Source organism: Pinus tabuliformis, chromosome 6, assembly GCF_031772625.1.
Source record: "Pinus tabuliformis cultivar Carrire ecotype Pingquan chromosome 6, CPIR1, whole genome shotgun sequence".
In the NCBI taxonomy this organism is placed as follows: domain Eukaryota; kingdom Viridiplantae; phylum Streptophyta; class Pinopsida; order Pinales; family Pinaceae; genus Pinus; species Pinus tabuliformis.
Window position 1 is genome coordinate 936971081 of NC_142292.1, and position 22432 is coordinate 936993512.

Consider the following 22432-nt stretch of genomic DNA (forward strand, 5'->3'; position numbering starts at 1 on the left):
AAAGGCACGTATACACGTTGGTTTTGTAATACAAAATAGCTTATACGGTGGTTGGACATAATTCATAAGCGTATGCATGCAGATTGTACACATTGAAGTAGCGTATGTCTCTTGAAATATGTTTTAGCTACTTCTGTTTATTGCTGTAGTATTTTGGGTTCAGAATTGGTGTCTGGTTACTCTTACTGTTTTCTAGGTACATCATTCAGAGAAGTGACTATTTGAATCAGTTTTATTTGGTGCAAAGGATATTGGTTGATGAAGATATGCTTGATGTTTGATTGATATTATTCATGGATCCAATCTAAAAATTTATGAAACGTGGTCCCTGAAAGAAAAGAGAAGGTTGTAGCCTTTTGTAGGTCAACAACTACGTACTAGTACCTCAGCTAGTACAAGAGCTAAGGGGGTTGTAGCTCCCTTCGAGAAGAAGATGGAGAACGAGAGAAGGTTGTAGCCTTCTGTAGGTAGTAGCCTGCATACTGGTATAAGACTGCACCAATACAGAATCATTGTAAAAAGAAGTTTCTAATTAAAAGAAGATAGAGACGAATTGCAGCAGATGGTTTTCACCCAGATTGGGTTTCCACCTTATATCTTTGTGTCCATGTGTGTAATGATCTGTTCTGTTTTACTACTCCGGTTTAGTGTTCTTATGATTGATGAAGTCCTGATGCACTGATTAAAGATCAACAATTAATGAATCTTAAGTTTTCTGATATACGCTGGTTTCTTTAGGCACAGTAGGGTATATACGCAGTTTCCCATAGCTGAAGTAGCATATACAAATCTGATTGTGAAATGAAAAATAATTGATGTAATAATACTGATTCACCCCCCCTCTAAGTATTATTTCCAACAGAAAAAATTGGGAGCCTTTTGGATTGGGCTTAGGTTCACATATCCTCTTATTTGGTTACCAGTGGAGGAGTACCAGTCGCATTACCACTTGTGTGATTATGAAGAGGAGTCCTGGTTGTGACAACTGATTGCTACTCAAGGATATAGGTCTACTGATGGAGACACTATTGGTGCTTATAATTTTACAAAATTGAATCAGAGATATAGCCGTGGCAACCAAGGTTTTGCATGAGGACATATAACAGATTCAGTTGGGGGGATACGTTGGGTGTAGTTTTTGTACCTATATTCTATACTTTCTTTCCCCATTTTTGACCTTTTTCCCTCTAGACCAATAGAACTTTACATGTTAACCTCCTTTTTCCTTATTATGAACATCATATTTCTCCATCATGTTATTTTTCCTTTTTTGCAAGATATAATGATGCAATATTATTTTTTATGGCTAACTAGGGTAGCTTTGGAGAAGTGTTTTGGATCCTTTCCTCTTTTTAAGGTGTTGCCCGTAAGAACGAGGTTATTGAATGAACAGCTTCATCGATCGATCTAGGAGCAGGATGAAACATATTTTTGTTACACTCTGTGTTTTGTTATAGACCTTGTTGTTACACCACGATGTTGTTACATACCTTGCTATTACACCACATTGTTGTTAAACCCTGGGTGTCGTTACAAGGTTGATGTTATCTAGTGTTGTTGTTACATCCCAAACCATTACTCTATCGCAGGGTGTTGTTACACCTTATCTATCAAAGGCGTGGGTACTATTCCACACAACAACCATTGAAAGTTATGAATTTTCTATTTAGAAAGTGACAAATCCAAGCATTTATGATTTTAACCGATGTATTTGAATATAACTTGTATTTAGGAACTAGTTATAATAATTTCTATTTTATGATTAGGATGAGAATTGTGAGATTCTCATGACTGATCTGTTCCTAATTTTTGGGTATGTAATTTATATAAGAGAAACTCAATCCCTCGGGCACGGGTAATGACATAGAGAGTACTTTTATTTTGATCCTGTAACTTTTAATTATTCTTAATATCAAAGACATTGTGGTGATGTTGTTGATGTTTCCAAGTTGAATTCTTAACTAATCTCATGTTCATTCCTGCGGCCCTGCTACGTAGGAAGGGCCCTCCTCTTTAGCAGGGATTGCAGTGGTAGAGTAGTTGTATATTATTGTTCCTTTCTTTTAGTATTTGTAAGGTTTTTTGCTATCACTATATATTTTGTAGAATATATCTACTTCAATTCTAGATTTATGATATGTTGTTACACAAATTTGGTTAGCAATATGGTAGTTGACTAGCTGGTGTAGTTATCAGTACAATGTGTGGCGCGCCTTTCTTATGGTAATTGTGAAGTGTGATTCGATTCCTGTAGAGTGTTTTTTTAATTTCTGCATGAATGTTAGTTTCTACAATTAATTCAACGACATTCTTTACTATTTTCTATTTTCACTCCTGGTTGTAGTGTATTGGCAGAAATAGTGCAGGCTCCATTGAAATAACAGACCTACCCTGGGTTGACAATTAAATGGTTGTAGTCTTGGTCAATTAGGATTGATTAATAAATCACTACAACTACTATACTAGTAAATTAGGCACCTAGGCTTTAAAGTTAACTGTTCTACAAGGGAAAATAATGCATTCATTAGTTTCCCCTAATTATTTAGATCGTGATTTCCATAGTTCATGACTTTATTCAATCTAGTTATATCTGATAAAAACCATAACATCCACTAGAAAAGTTCATATTTTCTCAAAATATTACATAAAACAAAATATAATACCTTTTGACTCCTGCTCATGTTCATTGTTCATTCACCTTACTTTTGATATCTGAACAAATAAGGTATAAAGCTCAAAAGTAGAGATTAGGATTAGCTAGAGGTTGAGGACTCAACGTCCCCATAAGTAAACACAACACATGAATTATGAAAAAAAAAAAACCAAAATAAAATACTAAAGGATGTATACATAATAAAATAAATCAATGCAAAGAACAAAAGAACAAGATCTATAGCACTTGTAACACCCCAAGATGACCCTTATATGTATTGTACATATCTTGTTTAGGTTGTTAAACTGAGAATTTATTTTTGGTTCTATGTCGATATGTACATATGTGTTCAAGCCAATGTAGTTATGCTTTAAGATCAAAGCTACTATTTGAATTTAGGCCAGTGAGCTTATGTGTTAGAAGCCCAATGAGCCTAGTTATGTAAACATGTGATTAGATTATTATTAATAAAATACATCATTGTTGTATGCTAAGTTAGACAGGAAAGACGAGGTGTTAGGACTCCATGGGTGTAAAAGGCGAGTAAGGGTTAAATGATAATGGGTTTAAGCCTATGGGAGCTAAGCCATTATTAATGTAAGAACCCCTCCCACATTTACCCAGTTTCATTTGCCTGTCAAGTTAAACATGAGATGAAGAGCTACTATGACCTGACCTGACCTCCTAGTTTCCATTAAGGAAGTGGGGCCAACCACAGAAAACAAAATAACATATCATAACATTCCACATGGGTTATAGGTCACACAAAGGCTGAGTACCCACCCTAGGTGGCCAAAGCTTGAGTTAGACACCCTTTTCTCTGACCTGGGTCTCCAACTTCTCCCAGAAAAATTCCTTCATGCAGTTGGAAGCATACAACCACATGCACAATCTTGCATCCATGCGGTGGAAACCTAAAATTTCTAGTTCAGAGCATGCGGTCTTGGATTCTGGGCCTAAATTCCAAGTGAGCCTCTAGACCATTTCCCAGGATTCAGTAAGACTTTCCAGAATTAATAATGACATGACAATAATGCTAGACATACAAATTTGAAGGAAGAACTTGACCTAGACTTCCTAGAACATGACAGGAATTTCGTCAAACATATTACAAACAAGTAAGCTACATGTCACAAATGCATATTTGAGCATAGAAGTCTAAGATTTATCTCAAAATGACCAAGAATGCCCTATGCCCTCTCCACATAGTTGCAACACCACTAATTAGTCCATGCATTCATCACTCATCAATTTTTAAGCAGTTCATGACAAGATCTATAGAAGATACACATAATATAATAAACATATAACCAAAAAATAACCAACATATAAACCATGGAAACGCAACCATAATATCACCAACACATTGCCAATAAATATACATAAATCACAATAGAAGAATAGCTCTTATTAACATATGAAAATACCAACCAATTCAGGGACTTCCATGTACCACCCGACCATAGATTGGGTTAAACCAATTCTGTCTTCAAACCAATCACCCTCACACCATATTCCAAGTGTGAATGTTAGATCTCATGGAATAACCAACGAAGCCAAACTAGGGTGTCGAGAGGCCAAACCACCTCAACCCTCAACTAGTGATTCCACCTCATGGTAAGACATCACTCAAACCACCCAGATTGATCTCTACCTAAGTTTTACAGGTCTCCAGGAACTAGTAACTCAACCCATAGGCTTCCAAGGCTCTAGATCGTTTGTCCAGCCTGACTCCAGGATTAGTAACTCAACCCACCAAGGGATCTAGAGCATTTTTCCAACCTAGGCTCTAGGACTAGTAACTCAAACCAAGTTATTCTAGGGCTTTTAGAGCAATTTTTCCAATCGATAGTCATAAGGAATTGCAAGCACCAATCAGAAAAACAACAAGTGGAAAAACCCACAGCACCATGGCTATCCAGGAAATGGAAAGGCTAGGTTAAAACCATTGTCAATCCAGGAGTTCCTCCATGCCAATGATAGATCATAACCAAATAATAACATGGATATATCATGCATGCATAAATGAGTAAGGAAATCACACATGCAACCTGTTACCTGCAAATAAGTCCATGTTTAGTTGTTCATCCACTAGTTCCCTTGCGCTTTCTTGATTTTCCTTTTCCTTCTTCCTCTAAATCCAATGAAACTTAGAGTGCTCCAACAATTCTCCAAGATCTCTCTAAGTGTGCAAGAGTATGAGAGAGAGAGAGAGAATAGAGAGAGAGCTCCAAGCTAAACATGAGAAAACATTTCATGCACTAACAAAAGTTGTGAATTGATCCTCAAAAACCTTTTTATCATTGGGGTCTCTATTTTCTTCAATTTCCTATATTTCCTTCAATTTAACTGTCATGCAAATATGTGACCTTTCATCTCCATTTTCTCCTATTTTCCTTTATTTCATAAATAAAATGCCAATTAATGTCTATTTTCCTTTGCCAATTTTCATAGCCATTAATTAATCACCAGTGATCCCTATCACTATGTTTTTTTCCCATTATTCAGCTTGGAATACATGTCCCATGACCTTGGTTATTATTTTTTATTTTTTTACATAGGAAATCAACTAGGGTCTATTACAAACCCTCCCCCTTGGCGGAACACCAGCCTCAATGTTCATTGACACTTATAAACTAGCAAATAACATGATGCTCATGGAGCTTTATAACACAACTCGATGCAACATTTACATCATATCCATCTGCTAAAAACACAACCAACATATCATGAACACCAAACTACTTATTAGAGTTGTATAACATAGATAAATGTAGTATTTACATACATATGCATATAGAGACATAACGAAAACACAAAATCAAAACATATATCAAAGAACATTCACTCAACCAACAAATAGAGAAGGATACATAACCCACATATGATCAGCCATCTCTCATGTAGCTTCATCGGGCCCAAAGTGCTTCCACTGCAATTTAACTTGCTCGATTGCTCGATTCCAAAGCATGAGCATCTTTCGCTGCAAAATGCACTGAGGTTCCAACTGGAATTCTCCATTTGGCTCCACCTACAATATAGACCATCCAATCACATGATCAGGATCTTTCACATACTTCTTAAAGCAACGACACATGGAAAACATCATGGAATTTCACTATCGGAGGTAGTGCAAGTCAGTAGGCTATTGGTCCAATCCTCTTAAGAATCTTAAAAGGCTTGCAATACCAAGTAGTCATCTTGGCACATGATATAATCCTAAAATAGCTCTTCTTAGGCTTGATGAGAAAGTACACATGTTCCCCAACCTGGAAATCCTTAAATACTCTATTCTGATTTGCATAACTATTCTTCCTATCCTGTGCTACCTTTAAATTCTTCTTGATAACTAGCAATTCTTGTTCCATATTTGCCAACATATCTGGTCTAATCAGTACTCTGTTCACTAGATCAATCCAACTTATGGGAGTGTTACAAATCCACCCATAAATTCCTCAAACAGACTCACCCTCAAAGATTCTTGATACCCATTTTTATACACAAACTCCACCAGTGGAAGATACTCTTCCCACTTTCGATGTTGTTGCATAAAATACATTCTCAACATGTCCTCAAGAATCATGTTGACCCTCTCTATCTGTCCATCTTTTCGTGGACGATAAGTTGTACTAAATGCCAAATTTTTACCCAAACCTACAAATAAGTCTTTCCAAAACCTAGAAGTGAACTTCGCATCTCTGTTTGACACAATATTCCTACGAATACCATGTAACTTCAATATCTCCTTAATGAAGACATGTTCTACCTCACTATCTAAATTTGTTGACTTCACTGGAATGAAGTGAGCTACCTTTCAACCTGTCAACTGCAACCATAGTAGAATCCTGTTGTCTGGAAGTCCTCGGAAAACTTGTAATGAAGTCCATGGAAATGACCTACAATTTCCACTCTGGAATCAAAATCAGCTACAATAAATCACTTGGACATTTACGCTCTTCTTTTACCCGTTGAAAATACAAACATCTCGCAACAAATTCTACCACCTTTTTCTTCATGTTCAGCCAATGGTAGAACTTCTTAACGTTGTTAATGTCTTTTGATATCCTAGGTGACTTGAATATGTCTTGACATGAAATTCCCACATAAGCTTCTTGAGCTCACTGTTTCCAGGCACATAGATCATGTCCCTGAATCTAACCAAAGCATTTTCTGTGAGATGATATTCCACATCATGTTCACTTGTACCCTTCTATTGTAACCTGTGGTTAAGTTGTGGGTACTCGTCTTCTTGTTGTCCTACGTGCAGGATCCAATCCTGTAAGTCTATCCCATATGAACTCATAGTTGCTATGTGATTTACTTACACTCTCATGCTAAGAGCTTATTCAATATTGTTCTCTTTACCCTTAATGTACCTGATCTTGAATTCAAACTCACTTAGTGTGGCCAACCACCTAGATTTGTTGGCATTCAGATTCAATTGGTTAAACAAGAATCTCAATCCACTATAATAACTCATCAATATGAACCTCCTATCAAGAAGATAATGTCTGCACATCTTCAATTTGTGATTGATATCTACTAACTCAAGATCATGCAACATGTAGTTCTACTCTTGCTCATTCAATTTCCTTGACTTGTAACATACTACCCATCCTTCCTACATTAGAACTCCACCAAGTCCCATTTTGCAAGAATTTTTGCACACCACAAACTCTTTATCTAGATATGTGATATTTATAACTGGAGCATTTGTAAGCAACTCCTTCAACTGCTCAAAACTCAGTGGAAATTCCTCTATCCATTCAACTTTATTTCCCTTACTCTGCAATGATGTAATATGATAAGAAATCATTGAGAAGTTCCTGATGAACCGCCTATAATAACCTGCTAGTCCCATGAATGATCTGACCTCATCCACATTTCTAGGAGTTTCCCATTCCATGATGGCTCTGATCTTTTCTGAGTCCACTGATATACTCCTTGGAAACCACATGCCTAAAATAATGAAATTCAGACTGAAAGAAACTGCACTTACTAAGTTTGGCAAATAATTGATCTCTCCTAACAATTTCAACACCACTGCTAAGTGTTTTGCATTCTCTTCCTCATTCTTAGAATACATCAATATATTATTAATGAATACTATCATAAAATTGTCCAGATAAGGATGCAACACACTATTCATCAAACACATGAAAGTAGTAGGAGCATTAGTTAGACCAAAAGGAACTACAATAAAATCATAATGCCCATACCTGGTTTGGAAAGAAGTCTTGTAGATTTACTCATATTTGATGTGTACCTGATGATATCCCGATCTCAAAGTCGATATTTTAGAACACTGTTGCTCCCTTCAATTGATTAAACAAGTTATCAATCCTCAACAATGGGTACCTATTCTTAATCATCACCTTGTTCAACTGGCTGTAATAAATTCACAGCCTGAGAGTACCATCCTTCTTCTTCAAAAACAATATTGGTGCACCCCAAGGTGACACTTTTGGCCTAATGTATCGCTTATCAAGCATTTCCTTCAACTGTAATTTTAATTCCACCAATTCCGGAGTGCTCATCCTATACAATTCCTTTTATGTAGGTGTTGCACCAGGCATCAAATCAATAGAAAATTCCACTTCCCTATGAGGAAGTATCTCTAAGATCTATGTTGGGAATACATCCTGAAACTGTTGTAAAATTGGGTACCTCTTTAAGACCTCATCACCCTCAACATACTTACCTTTATCACTGGAAATATGAACTACAAATAATACACACCCTTTCTTGCTACTACGCTTGGCCTGCATAGTTGTAACCATTCCCACTTATGTGGGATTATTCTTATCCTATAAGATTCTCTTCTCTTTGTCATCATCCAAGCGCTCAATAGCCTTATCATAGAAATCTACCTTAGTGTTGAGAATGTACAACCAATCCATACCTAACAACATACTGCATGATTCCAACAGAAGCACATTTAGATGTGCTAATGTAGACATATCGTTTAGTTCAAATGCACAAGATCTTAACCAATGATGAACTCTTTTCTTAGTACTTGTAGCCAAATGCTCCATCAAAGACTTTGCATGCAATTAGTTGTTCAATCAACACTTATCCACCGGGTTAGGGTTGATATAACTATAATTAGATCCATGTTCAGTCAAAATAGAAACAACTTGATCACAAATATTACCTCCATCTTGATAAAGATGCCTAATGATTAACCTGCCTATTATCCAATGTTGCATAAATATGAGGAATACTCTGTCCAACATCCCCAACTATTTATGCCTCTTGAGAACTGTAAATATATGGTTTTCCACCCTGATGTTGTGGAAAATCTCTCCTGCGATGATCCTTGCCACAAGTCCAACACTGTAAAGGATTCCTGCCATCACCATTATTCCTCTCCTCATACTAAAATCCCTGTCCTCTATCAGCTGCATTAAACTTCTTTTGTGGTGTTTCATTCTCCTTGTCATTTGTATCCCATGGTTTTCCTCTATTCTTAACCCACTTTCCCTTATTCTTATCATTACCTTTCTAATCGTGCTTGGACTGAGTCTTGTGCTTCGATTTCTCATAACAATGCTTCATATTTTTTATGGATTCATCCTATGATCTAGGCTCATGAAACACACTAATGTCTTTGAATGATACCGACAATCCACTGATGAATCTTTGAATCTTTTCTTTCTCCTCTTTAAAATAAGGCACATATCTCTACAACTCAAATATTTTGCTAGTATACTCTTCATCAATCATAGATCCCATATTCAACTCATAGAACTTGTTTTCCCTACCATCATAGTATCTTTCAGATAGATACTTCTTCTTGAAAATTCTCTTGAACTCACTCCAAGTCAACTCCTCTTCCTGAATTCCTCTGACATTTTTGACATCTTCCCACCAAATGTCTACTTTTCCTTTAAGACTAAAAGTAGCTATCTTGGATTTCATGAAGAACTCATTCATCCCAAGAAACCAAGCTTCTACATCCCATGACTTCTTCATTTCTCCATCAAATGTAGGAGGATTTTCTTTCTTGAACTCCTTTGGAAAGCACAACTTCTCACTTCTCATGTATGGATGGTGGCAGTGATGATGACATTGTCTCTTTGAACCATAACTAGAATAGATCCCATGGTCATTACCCCTCCTATCAGGTTCATCGAGGAACCTACCATCTCTGATAGTATCATCCCTGTCAAACCTAAATCCTGATAGAGACCTGCTACCATATGCCCCATTTGTCCTTTCCTCATGTCCATGATCGATCCTAACTACTCTCTGTGTCTGCAAGTCTAACAAACTCTGAAGGATCATGACATTAACCTCTACTTTTTTCTCATATGCCTTAGCAAGTCTTTATTGTGACTGAATTATTTTGTCATATCCACCTTACAACTTCTAATCTCTACTTTCAAACTTCTCAATGTGTATGTTATGTCAGGGGAGTACTCATCACCATTTTGTTCATCTTACCTGTAGGGAGAATCATGGGAATTGTAGTCCACCATTTTGCTTGTAATCTTTGATCCTATACTTCCTGCGAACATACCATGTTAGATAAACCAAACATAAGATAATAAACATACGTCAGTGAAGTTCATGGGAGGTTATCTCATCTACAAGATCAATCCATATTAGCACAACATATGTATATATAATTAAATCAACACATCAATCCTCTAAACATCAACATCATCAACCTCTACATGAAGACACAACTGCAACAATGACTATCATAATGCATGCATAATGAACACATAGACATCTAACATCCATGCATGACAAACACATTTCGCCCATCCAGTCCAAGCGTTGAACTTGGGAGCTCTGATACCATTTTGTGACCACCCGAGTTTCACCATCCTGCCTGGGTAAACATGAGAGGAAGAGATACTATGACATGACTCAACCTCCTAGGTTCTAATAAGGAAGTGCGGCCAACCACGAAAAAAAAAATGATATCTCATAAAATTCCATAGGGGCTACAGGTCACTAAGAGGTTCAATATGCACCCCAGGTGGCAAAAGCCTGAGTTGGACACTCTTTTCTCTAACCTGGGTCCCAACCAATCTCACAACAAGCCCTCCATGCAGTTGGAATCCTACAACCATAGGCACAAGCTTGCATCCATGTGGTTGCAACCTAAAATGTCCAGTTCAGAGCATGCAATCCTAGATTCTGAGCCTAAATTCCAGGCCAGCCTCCAAACCAATGCCCAAAACTCAGTAATACATTCCATAATAAATAATGACATGACAACAATTCTATTCATACAAATTTTAAGGAAAAAATTAACCTATACTTCCTATAACATGACAGGAAGTTCGTCAAACATATTGCAAATAAGTAAGCTACAACTGATAAATGCATATATGAGCATAAAAGTTTGAGATTCATCTGAAAATCACTAAGAAGGCCTTATGCCCTCTCCACATAATTGTAACACAACTAATTATTCCACACATTCATCACCCATCAATAGTTAAATAGTTCATGACAAGATCCATGAAAGATACACATAATATAATCAACATATAACTAGAAATTAACCAACATATAAACCATGGCAACAAAGCCATAATATCACCAACACGTTTCTAATAAATATACATAAATCACAATATAAGAATAACTCTTATTAACATAGGAAAATACCAGCCAATTCAGGGACTTCCATGTACCACCCGACCATAGATTGGGCTAAACCAATTCTCTCTTTTAGCTAATCACCTCTGCACCATATTCTAAATGTTAATGTGGGATCTCATGGAATAAACCAAAAAAACCAAATTAGGGTTTCCAGAGGCCAAACCACCTCAACCCTCAACCAGTGATTCCACCTCACAGTTAGGCATCAATCATACCAACCAGATCTGTCTCTACCCAAGTTTTTCATGAACTAGTAACTCATCCCACAACATTACAGGTCTCTAGAGTGTTTTTCCAAACCGGCTCCAAGAATAGTAACTCAACCCACCAAGGGTTCTAGAAAATTTTTCCAACCTAGGCTTTAGGACTAGTAACTCAACCCAAGTTGTTCTAGGGCTTCTAGAGAATTTGTTCCAACCCACAGCCATAAGGAATTGCAAGCACCAATAAAAAATAAAGAAGTGGAAAAACCCACAACACTATGACTATCCAGGAAATGGCAAGACTAGGCGAAAACCATTTTGAATCCAGGAATTCCTTCATGCCAATGACATATCATAACCATATAATAACATGTATATACCATGCATCCATAAATCAACAAGGAAATCACACATGCAACCTGTTACCTATAAAACAAGTCAGTTTTAGTTGTTGATCCACCTGTTCCCTTACACTTTCCTACTTTTCCTTTTCCTTCTTCCTCTGAATCCATTGAAAACTATAGTGCTCCAAGCATGCTCCAGCAATGCTTCAATATTTCTCTAAGTGCACAAGAGTATCAGAGAGAGAGAATAGAGAGAGCTCTCCAAGCTGAAACTAACAAAAGGTTTGACACACTGACAAAAGATGTGAATTGATCCTCGGATGAATTTTTATCATTGAGGCCTCTATTTTATTCAATTTCTTCTATTTCATTCCATTTATCTCTCATGCAAATATGTGACCTTTCATCTCCCTTTTCTCCTATTTCCCTTTATTTTATAAATAAAATGCCAATTAATGCATCTTTTCCCTTACCAATGCCTTTGCTAATTTCCATAGCCATTAATTAATTAGCAGTGATCCCCATCGCTATGATTTTTCCCAAAGTTCAACTTGGAATACATGTCTCGTGACCTTGGTTATTATTTTTTATTTATTTACATAGGAAATCAGCTGGGGGTTGTTACAATTAAAATGAGCCTAAAGTAAAAAAAATGCACATTGTTAATCATAAGTCCTTAAAGATGATTCTTTAAGTTCCATTTGTAATTTTTGGCGTATGCACCTAAAAGTGACAACTTTAGTTTTATTTCATCATTCATTTCATCTTTCTTGCCATTTTAGCTACTACGCATCTTGAAGGGAGAGGGGTGTGACTCTGTGTTATTGTTACCTTATGGATCTTAGGTTGATCTAGTTATGAGTGCACTTCTCCTTGGGTTAGGATAAAGTCCTTAAGGGAGAAGTGCAGGGATTTTGTCATGTGGAAAGAGTCAATTTTGTGGACAAAACCGACCTCCCTAGAAGCTAAGGCTTTCTAGTGACAAACAAGACAAGTAAACACTATCTTTCCCTAAATATGCATTTAGAATACAAGTAATCAGGTGTTTATAACATACCTTTAGTCCAATGCTTTGTAGTAGTCCAGTCTCTCTGTTCCGGATGAGCTCCTCCTTCCCTTCGAAACCTGCATTCACTAACAAGCAAACGATTACATAGCACCTGAACAACTCATAAAATGAAACATATTCATCATAAAGACCAAGGAGTATATGAAACAAATCATGTATAACAACTTGTTGAGAAAAATGAGCTTAATTGTATTAAGTGGAAACAAAAGAAACCATTACAACCTGTGCCTTGGTGTTGTGCAGGTCCCTCCCAGGGTCCAGCAAGAGTTCTCCTTTACTTTGATCAGCTCACCCACTTCCAAATGAAGCTAAGAAAGGATGGGAATCTCTCCTCTCAAGCTCTATAAGGGAGTCCTAATTTCAGCAGCATCTACCCTTAGGAATCTTCAGCTTTCAACCTCTCCTCCCTCTGGCCCAATGCCTGTATTTATAGTGCTTGTGAGGAAGTTAATCAGGTCCACCATGAATGGGATAAGCCCCTCTTTCAATGGGATAGCTCCCCTCTTCATGGGATAAGTTCCTCTTTCATTGGGATGCATGAACCATCTGGAGGCGCTCAATCCACGTCAAACCATCTTCTAGAATGCTCTAGAAATGACCACAAGTAACTTTTTTGAAGTGAAACTTGCGCCTTTTGACCTTTATAGGAGTACGCACCTACCCCTTTACAGACAGAGTGTACAAGTACGCAGGTATTTTGAACTTGGGGTGCGTATACGCAGGTGAGGCCAAGAGAAACTGCGTAACCAGAGTTAATTGACTTTTTAAGGACTTTCTCTCTTTCTTGGAGTTTGACATGAGGAGCAGAGGTATGAGACTTGCCAAGGAGGATAGTATGACAGTTGATGGAGCCATACTAACTGTAGATAGTCATGGTGACAAATTTTAGTGTAACAGATTGCCCCCTAAAGTGCGAAGCCTGTAGTAGATTAGGGTTTCATATCATCTAGGAAGGGTGAAGTACTTTATCATTTCAAGGATTATCTTGTGGAGAGCCCAGTTGGAACCTACAAATATTCAACACAAAATACATATATGAGATCATATCATCGCTGAGGTAGGCATTCCCATACTCAGATCAAAAACTTTAACTAACAAACTAACTACTGCTCTGATATAGGAATGATTTCGCAGTACATCATAATCATAGACACATGTAGACACAGTATGGACGCAACCATCTGTTTATAATTAGTCTACTATATAATGAATACAAAACTCCTCGCAGCCTGGATGGTGGAAACTAGATCCAGGGTCTTCATTTCTGCTTCCCGAAATAGTACGATTCTATCCATGCGAATAAATGAGTTGATGTCGAACATGGTAGAAACCACTTGATTACCAGTCAATGATGTAAACTGTTAACAAGTGTGAGAGAGACCACCAGTGATGTCAATGGTTCTCAAAGTACCCAGTACAATCCATGAGATGTGAATGAATGCGCTGATGTCGAACATGTCACGGAATCCTTCGATCGAAAGTCAATGATGTAAACTGTCATCGAAGGCGAGAAATCTGCCATTGATGCATGCGGATTTCAAGGTACTGACGATTTCTAGATCATCTTTCTAGATAATGTGTCGATGTCGATAGAAAGCTACCCATTATAGGCAAGCCCACAACACGAAATCATAGATCAAGTTGAAGAAATGTAGCTGTAAGGACTAACTCAGGGATGGTCAAGATGGATGACAGATATTTTGCAGATGAATGGTTTATTTGTAGCGACCTCTTGAACACATAACGACACAACAGATGGCTTGGTGACATTTGACCCAAAGTTAATACCCGGCTGAAGACTTTCAATGTGGTTCAATCAACTGTGAGGCAAAGGATTTCCCAACCCAGGTGAATGAAAAGTGTCGTGTTCAAGAGTGGTGATAAGTTTTTTTCTGAGATGAAGGATAACAAGTAGGCTCATTTTTCTCTCTTTTCCCCCACCATTTCTGGCAAGTACCTCTTTATTTTTTACAAGCTTGAGGAGGATAACATATGCTTGATTATAAGCTCATCCTTCGGATGTGTCCAACTTAGTTTAAATTCGAACCCTAAGAAGGAGTGGTCCGTTCCTGTTTGTAATCGAACAGGTCCTTTACTGTGAAATTTTAACGAGTCCAGTATAGGAGAAACTCGGCGTTTTTCAATTTTAGAGAGTCTGAAAAACTTAAGAAGACTCCAAGGTTGAACTTTTTCATAAATTTGTGTCTCCCAAGCCCGAAAAAGTATAAAATAATACCTGAGAGAACCGCTTGATCTTGCGACCAAGGAGTACTTTCATAATTAGTGTCTTTGACCTGAAAAGTAAAAAGCGATCAAGGACACGTCGTTTTATTTCCAGTATCGAATTTGAAACAACAAAAATCCGGCAATCTTTTCCTGTTTTTACGGTCAGAAAAGGGCTATAAGGGGACCGTCTTTTAATTCCGTTTTAACGAGTGTAAAAGAAACACTCAGCAATCTTTTCATGTTTTAGGAGTCAAAAAAGTGCTTAAAAGATGATTCTGATGTTTTTGTTTGTAAAAAATGACAATTTTCCCTGAAAATCCTTTATCCTGCACAAAAACCAACACATTACTCATACCTGTTTAAAGATAGATAAAAATACTTTGAAAAATCCCTTTTTACGGTGGAAAATAAACAAATTTAACATTCATTTACTCAAAAAACCTATAAAAAAGGGCTTTTACCATTTCATTTTTACCATTTTACTGTTGAGGAGAGAAAAAGGGCTTTTGGCAAGAAACTTCCCGTGGTCATTGCAGAGAATCCGACCGTCGAAACCGAACGTCATCTCATCAGGTATTCTACAACATCCTCCCTTGCATTTCCATCCATTTAGAATTTGTTTTTAAGCTTTAGTTTCATTTTTTGGAGGCCTTGGGGTTTCAAGGTCCGCTTTTCGGGGTACGCAGGTGCTCCACTGGTGACCTACGTACCCCGACATTTTCTCAGTTGGGAAAATGCCGGGCGTACGCAACTTGCCTTAAGAGAACCTGCGTACACACGCTCTGTCTCTAAAGGCGGGCTGCGTACACCGCGGAGAGGATTTTCAAACCCCCATTTCTCCAAAATGAACCAAAAAATTTTAATTTTATGGACTCTAACAGATGTTTTATGGTGTGTAGATTTCCCACCATGCTTGATTGGCGCGAGAGAGAACATGAAGATGTTGATTTGGCCGCCATTAATCACCAACCTTCCATTGATGCTTTGAAGGCATGCGGTCTTTACAAATACTAGGCCATACCTAGCATGAGGGCCCAAGTGCGCTTTCTAGAGTGGCTGGTTGAAAGGTGGAACGTTCAGGATCAGTGCTTTTACATTGGAGGGCACCAGCTCGAGATAGAGCCCTCAGATATTTACTTTCTCACTGGTTTGCCCAAGAGGGGCGAACAATTGACTCTGTCCGGGACTAGGCCGGGTGGCCAGTCCATTGCTAGTCTCCGTCTAGAGTGGTGTAATGATCAAAACCAGGAGAGGGGGATAGAGATTAAAAAGATATCCCGACCTGAACTTATGGTAATTGCCTTTACAGTTACCAGACTTTGCGGAGCTGCCGCTTTGCACATTGCCACTGGATCCCAGATGCGGATGGCGATTGACTGCTATCGAGGCACCATTTTCAACTGGTGTGATGCTGTGTTGGCCAATTTAAAGGGCCAACTGACTAGGGCGAAAAACGGGCAACTAAAGACTTTTGGTTATGGGCCTTTAGTTGTGAGTTTTTCTCTAGAGAGGGTTCCGATGCTGATCCCGCAGCATCTCACTGTTGAGGCTGGGCTTCCTCGAGAGCCTAAGTTGATGCGATGGGTTGCGGTGATGGCCCGTCATCCTGACGAGGGCACGGAGGTTGTCCGATTTAGACCGGAGTATTTTCACTGGTTGGAGGACCAGATCTTCTCTATACAGGATTTTCCTTATGCCGGAGTTGATTTTTGCGGAGATCCGGACATGGTTCTTCCACCAGGAGAACAATGGGACGACACAGGTAATTCATTTTTCACAAGTTTTTAAATTATCTATTTTTTTTTGTTTTTATATCGTCTCAAAACTGACAATAATAATTCTCAAAATGCAGATGTAGGCCCACGGCGTCCAGCCAATCTCCGGCCTTTCGAGAGGAGACAACTAGTTGCACCGGCACCGGTCCCACAGGATGAGGCTACAGAGACCTTAGCTGAGTTGGAACAAGACCTAGAGCATCTGACGGCAGATATACCAGAGACTACTATAGATGATATTCCTATCAAGCTTCAGCGCTATGTAGTCGCAGTGCCAGGCCCTTTTAGGAGGTTATTGTGTAGGGTAGCCCATGCAGTGGTGTCGTATAGAGATCATCACCAGTGATTGGATGGTCGTTTTTTGTAGACACATGTGACATTTTGGTTTTTTGTACTTATCATTTTTGCCGATCATAAGGTGTTTCGCAACCTATGATCGAAGACGATGTATTCTTGACACACTCCTATCTATATATATCATTATTACCGGCTTATCTTGTTAAACATGTGTGATTAAATGTTTTTAAATTTACATGTATGATTATCGCAAATGTCTATCTAACATTCGAGAAGCAATTGCATCTGCTAATGTATTTAAAGACCTTGGAATATGTTGATATTCAATGTAATCAAATTCACGTTCCAAGAGACGCACTCTCAAAAATAACCTTAATAACACTAGATTTCTAATGGCATACACTCTATTAAGCTGTAATATAACGAGTTCAGAATCTAACCTCACTATCAAACTCCGAATCCCAAACGAAATAGATTCAGACAATAACTCAATCACTGCACTGTATTCTGCAATGTTGTTTGTTGTTTGATCGAGGCTCACCCCATGCATAGAAACTAACTAGTCAGAGGGCGAATAGATAACCTAGGCTGCGGAAGAGATATTCCGTGTACTACGACAAGCACCGTCAGCAAATCCAATGTATGTTTGGAGAGGCATCGACATCTGCAAACATCAAGGGTAAAACCAAGATAAGCAGAATAACGACGAAAAACACACTTTCTAAGCTAAGCACACTATCTAAACTAACAAACACACCAGCTAGAAAGAAAAACCTAACCTAACTAAAATCTCCATACCCATCATTTAAGCATAATACCTCTTTAGGTAAAGTCCATTTCTGGGTTTACCCAAAGAGTCCCCGTCAAAGTCAACCAGCTCATAGGCCCCTTTTGCTAGCTTTCGCTTGACAATATAGGGCCCATGCCACATAGGAACGAATTTTCCAGCACCTAATTTATCGTTAGCTTGATCATATAATAGCACTAGGTCTCCTTCTGAAAAATTTCGAGGGGTCACATTTCGATCATACTGAGCTTTCATTCATTTTGCATGAGTCTCGATCGCCAATGCAGCATCACATCGAGTCTCATCTAATTGAGCTAAGTATAATAAACGCTTCTCCTCTTCGGAAGTAGCTGGAAGTAATTCGACAGCCATTTGCAGTGACGGGATTTCGCATTCAATAGGTAGCACAGCTTCCAAACCATAAACTAGTTGGGAAGGAGTGAACCCTATTGATGTTTTCATTGAGGTTCGGTATGCCCAAAGCGTGGAAAATAACATGTTGTGCCAATTCGACCGATGAATACCAATGATTCGTCGGATCATGATAACTAAAACTTTGTTGATGGACTCAACGAGACCATTCGCTTGTGGATAATAAGGAGTTGAGCTATCGTGACGCAAACCAAGCTGGCCTGTAAGTTCTGTCATCATAACGTTTCGAAAATGGCGCCCATGGTCAGTGATTATCGCTTGTGGGACACCAAACCTAGCAATAATGTGATTGAATATGAAAACTGCAGCTGTCTTGCCGTCAGCCTTGAATGTGGGCATCGCCTCGGCCCACTTAGTAAAATAATCAACCACAAGGATGATATACGCATGCCCCCGGCCGAGTGAGGGTTACATGTAATAAAATCGATACCCCATTTGGCAAAAGGACCAACGGTAATTATAGGGTGGAGAGGAGCAGGTGGTGCCCGCATCTTGCGATCAAACACTTGACAGTTGTGGCATTTCCGGACTGCAATAATACAATCTTTAAACAAGGACGGCCAGAAGTAGCCAGTGCACAATATCTTTTGGGCTGTGGCATACCCACACGCTCCAGAGTGACAGTCATTCAAAACCCTTTCAGCTTCTTCGTGAGTTAAGCAACGTCGGAAAACCAAGTCTGCCCCACGGCGATAAAGAGTATCTCCAATAATTTTGTACTGTTGGGACTGGAATCGAATTTTCCGACGTTCCGACTTTGAAACTTCTGACCGAAAGGATTTGGTTTGGAGATAGACGATTATATCCCCATACCACGGATCTAAAGTGCTGATGAGAAACAAAGATTCGTCCGCAATGGGTTCCTCTGCCACAGTTTCCGTGTCAGCACGCGGGAAATCACACATCAACTCTGCAAAAACTAAAGATTTCTTAGACTTAGATTTTTCAAATTCCAAGTCGAACTCCTGCAGGATAACAATCCATTTAGAGTACTTGTCCCCTAGCAATTGTTTAGTCAAAATGTAGACCATAGGGTTGCAATCCGAAATGACTGTAGTTTTACAGAGTAAAATGTAGTGACGAAAATGCTGGACAGCTTGAACGGCTGCCAGTGCCAATTTCTCCACATGTGAATATTTTAGCTCAGTTGGATTTAATGTCCGACTAAGGTAATATATCACATGTTCCATTCCGAATTCGTCTTCCTGAACTAAGACCATTCCAATGGTGGAATGAGCGGTGGCGAGGTACAAAAAATAATCCTGGTTGTAGTTGGGAGGATGCAGCAACGGTGCATGGGTCAACGCGTGGTTGAGCACATCAAAAGATTTCTGAGCTATCTCATCCCAAAAGAATTGAGCATTTTGTTTCAACAACCGGGTAAAACCCTTTGTAATCTCCGCGTAGTTAGGAATGAACCGGCGTAAAAAGTTTGCTTTCCCCTGCAAACTTTGGAGTTGGCGAAGACTCGAAGGCGGAGGCAATTTGATGATAGCTTCTACCTTCGAGGGATCGACGCGAATACCGGCTTTTGAAACTACAAATCCTAGCAATCGTCCCACTTCTATATAGAACACACATTTGTGTGGGTTCAACCGTATACGATAATGCCTACACCTCAGGAAGATTGCTCGTAAATGGACAAGGTGGTTAGCTCGATGTAAGGAGTGAGCGGGCAAATCATCGAGATACGGTTGCACAATGTGTTTGATGTCATGAAACGCATAAGACATCGCCCTTTGAAAAGTGGCTCCGGCATTCTTAAGTCCAAAAGGTAATTTGCAATAAGCAAATGTCCCCCATGGACAAATGAAAGTCGTTTTTGGTTGATCGGCAGGTAGAATATTGATTTGGTTGTAACCGGAAAAACCGTCCATAAAGGAAAATATTTCACTGCCGGCACAATCGTCAATTATTTGATCGATATAGGGTGTTGGGTAGTTGTCCTTGGGACAAGCTCGATTGATATCCCTATAGTCGATGCATATTCTTATTGTTCCCTGTTTTTTGTTAACCGGAACAATATTCGATACCTAATCCGTTAACGGGATCGAATAAATGAAACCTGCTTTCAACAGCTTCTCAACTTCTGCTTTAATTGCAGCCGCTTTTCATGGGTGAATCTGACGCAAACGTTGCCGGACGGGTTTAGCATCTGGGTAAGTCTTGATCTCATGAACAACAATTGCGGGATCGATTCCTGGCATTTCCTCATAGGACCAGGCAAACACGTCGCAGAATTCTTGAAATAGGGCCTTGTATATCTGAATTTCGTCGTCCGAACACGAGGCACCTATATGAATGTGCTCAACAATTCCGGGCTTGACTGAAATGTCAATGGGAATAGTGCGAGAGATGTTGCCCAAATTCAGCTCTGAATCAGGATGTTTCATTGGACTCTGAGCTTCTTTGACATATTCAGCTGTAAAGATTGATGAGAAATCGTTTTCAAAACGATCATCCTCAGATCTATGATGGAGATCTTCCCATGGTAAATCGTCTACACACAGGACTTCACAAAGTTGTTCGTCAGATGACACAACTTCGGGAAACGCTAATAACTCCAAGGTTGATGTGAAAAGAGATTCCTCATGGACCACATTCATTTGGTCAATTTTGGTTGAACTCGGGTCGGTAAAAGACTGCACGGCTTCATACGCAATTTCATATGGACTCAAAGGCATAGCATCACCAAATGAGTCTATCTCAGATTCAGAAGGAAAGATCCAAGGATCGTCATAAACAATGGTGTCTGAAGTAATCATATGAATAGATGCAAATGAAGACACGACGTTGATTGGAGGAAAAGGAAAAGTTCCCAGTAAACCGGCATCTTTAACTAATCCTACTCCAACATCCTTATAAGGGATAGTCGTTTTAGCGACATGCTGGATACTTTCTGAAGAGGCTGGGTCAGATGAAAAGTAAGCCAGCTGGTCTATGGTTACGATCTTGCCATTATGTGGAAACTTTATTACTCTGAAGACCGATGAAACGACCACTGTCACAGCGTAAGACCAACTTCGACCCAAGAGAAGGTTGTAGTCTAGAGGGGCATCAACCACCTCCACATCTAGACTAACGGTTTTTTCTTCAACCCCTATAGGCAAATCCTGTAGAATGCCAAACGGATGAAACCCACGGCCATCAAAGGCCTTAAGAATTGTCGGGGATTGATTTAGTGAAGGAGAACCAAGCGATCTCCAGCACTGTATTGACATAATACACGTGGAAGCTCCCTCATCAATTACAGTCCGATGAATAGGTCTGTTTTTGACTATCAATAGGATCTGGAAAGCCATTTGATGAGGTAAACGCGGTGTACTATTTTCTAGATCAAAGATTATTAGGTTCGGGTCCTGAACATCAACAGCTCCTATAGCTGACAAAAGTAACTTGCGTTGTGCTGGGCATGATTGCAGCACTTCCAAAGCCGACATTGCTGAGGGTGAAACAGCTAAATCCTCAACAATGTTGTAATTCTGGGCCGCTCTCGCATGTGGATTGAAAGCAGACCTTCGAAGTACACCCTTGGCGGGCGGTTTAATTACTAAGTCCGGGTTAGGTTTCTCGATCTGTAGTGGATCGGAACCGGGAGCTGAGGTTGATGGATTTGAATGAGAAGATTCTGCTTCTTTCGATCCATCAACAGGACTTTTACTACCATAATCTTGCGATCGATTCGCAATCCTTACATGAGACATCATCAAAATGGGTTCTTCACTGGCACTCGAGGAAGAACCTATCATCTTACTCTCCTGCTTTGGAAATGGATCTTTCAAAACAACAGGAGTTGGGGAACCTTTAACGATTTTCACAACCTTGGCCCGATGAGGGCAATCTCTTGTAAAATGATCCTCTTCACAAATAAGACAAGGATATCGAGGCTTACGCTTTTCGTCATTGGTTTCCGACTTTTTTGTTTTCTCCTTTGGAGTTTTGTCTACTTTATTCTTCTTCTTGCCTTTCTTTTTCCCACCTGATTTTGATTTCGCCGTAGATGACTCTACAGCGTGAATATCAG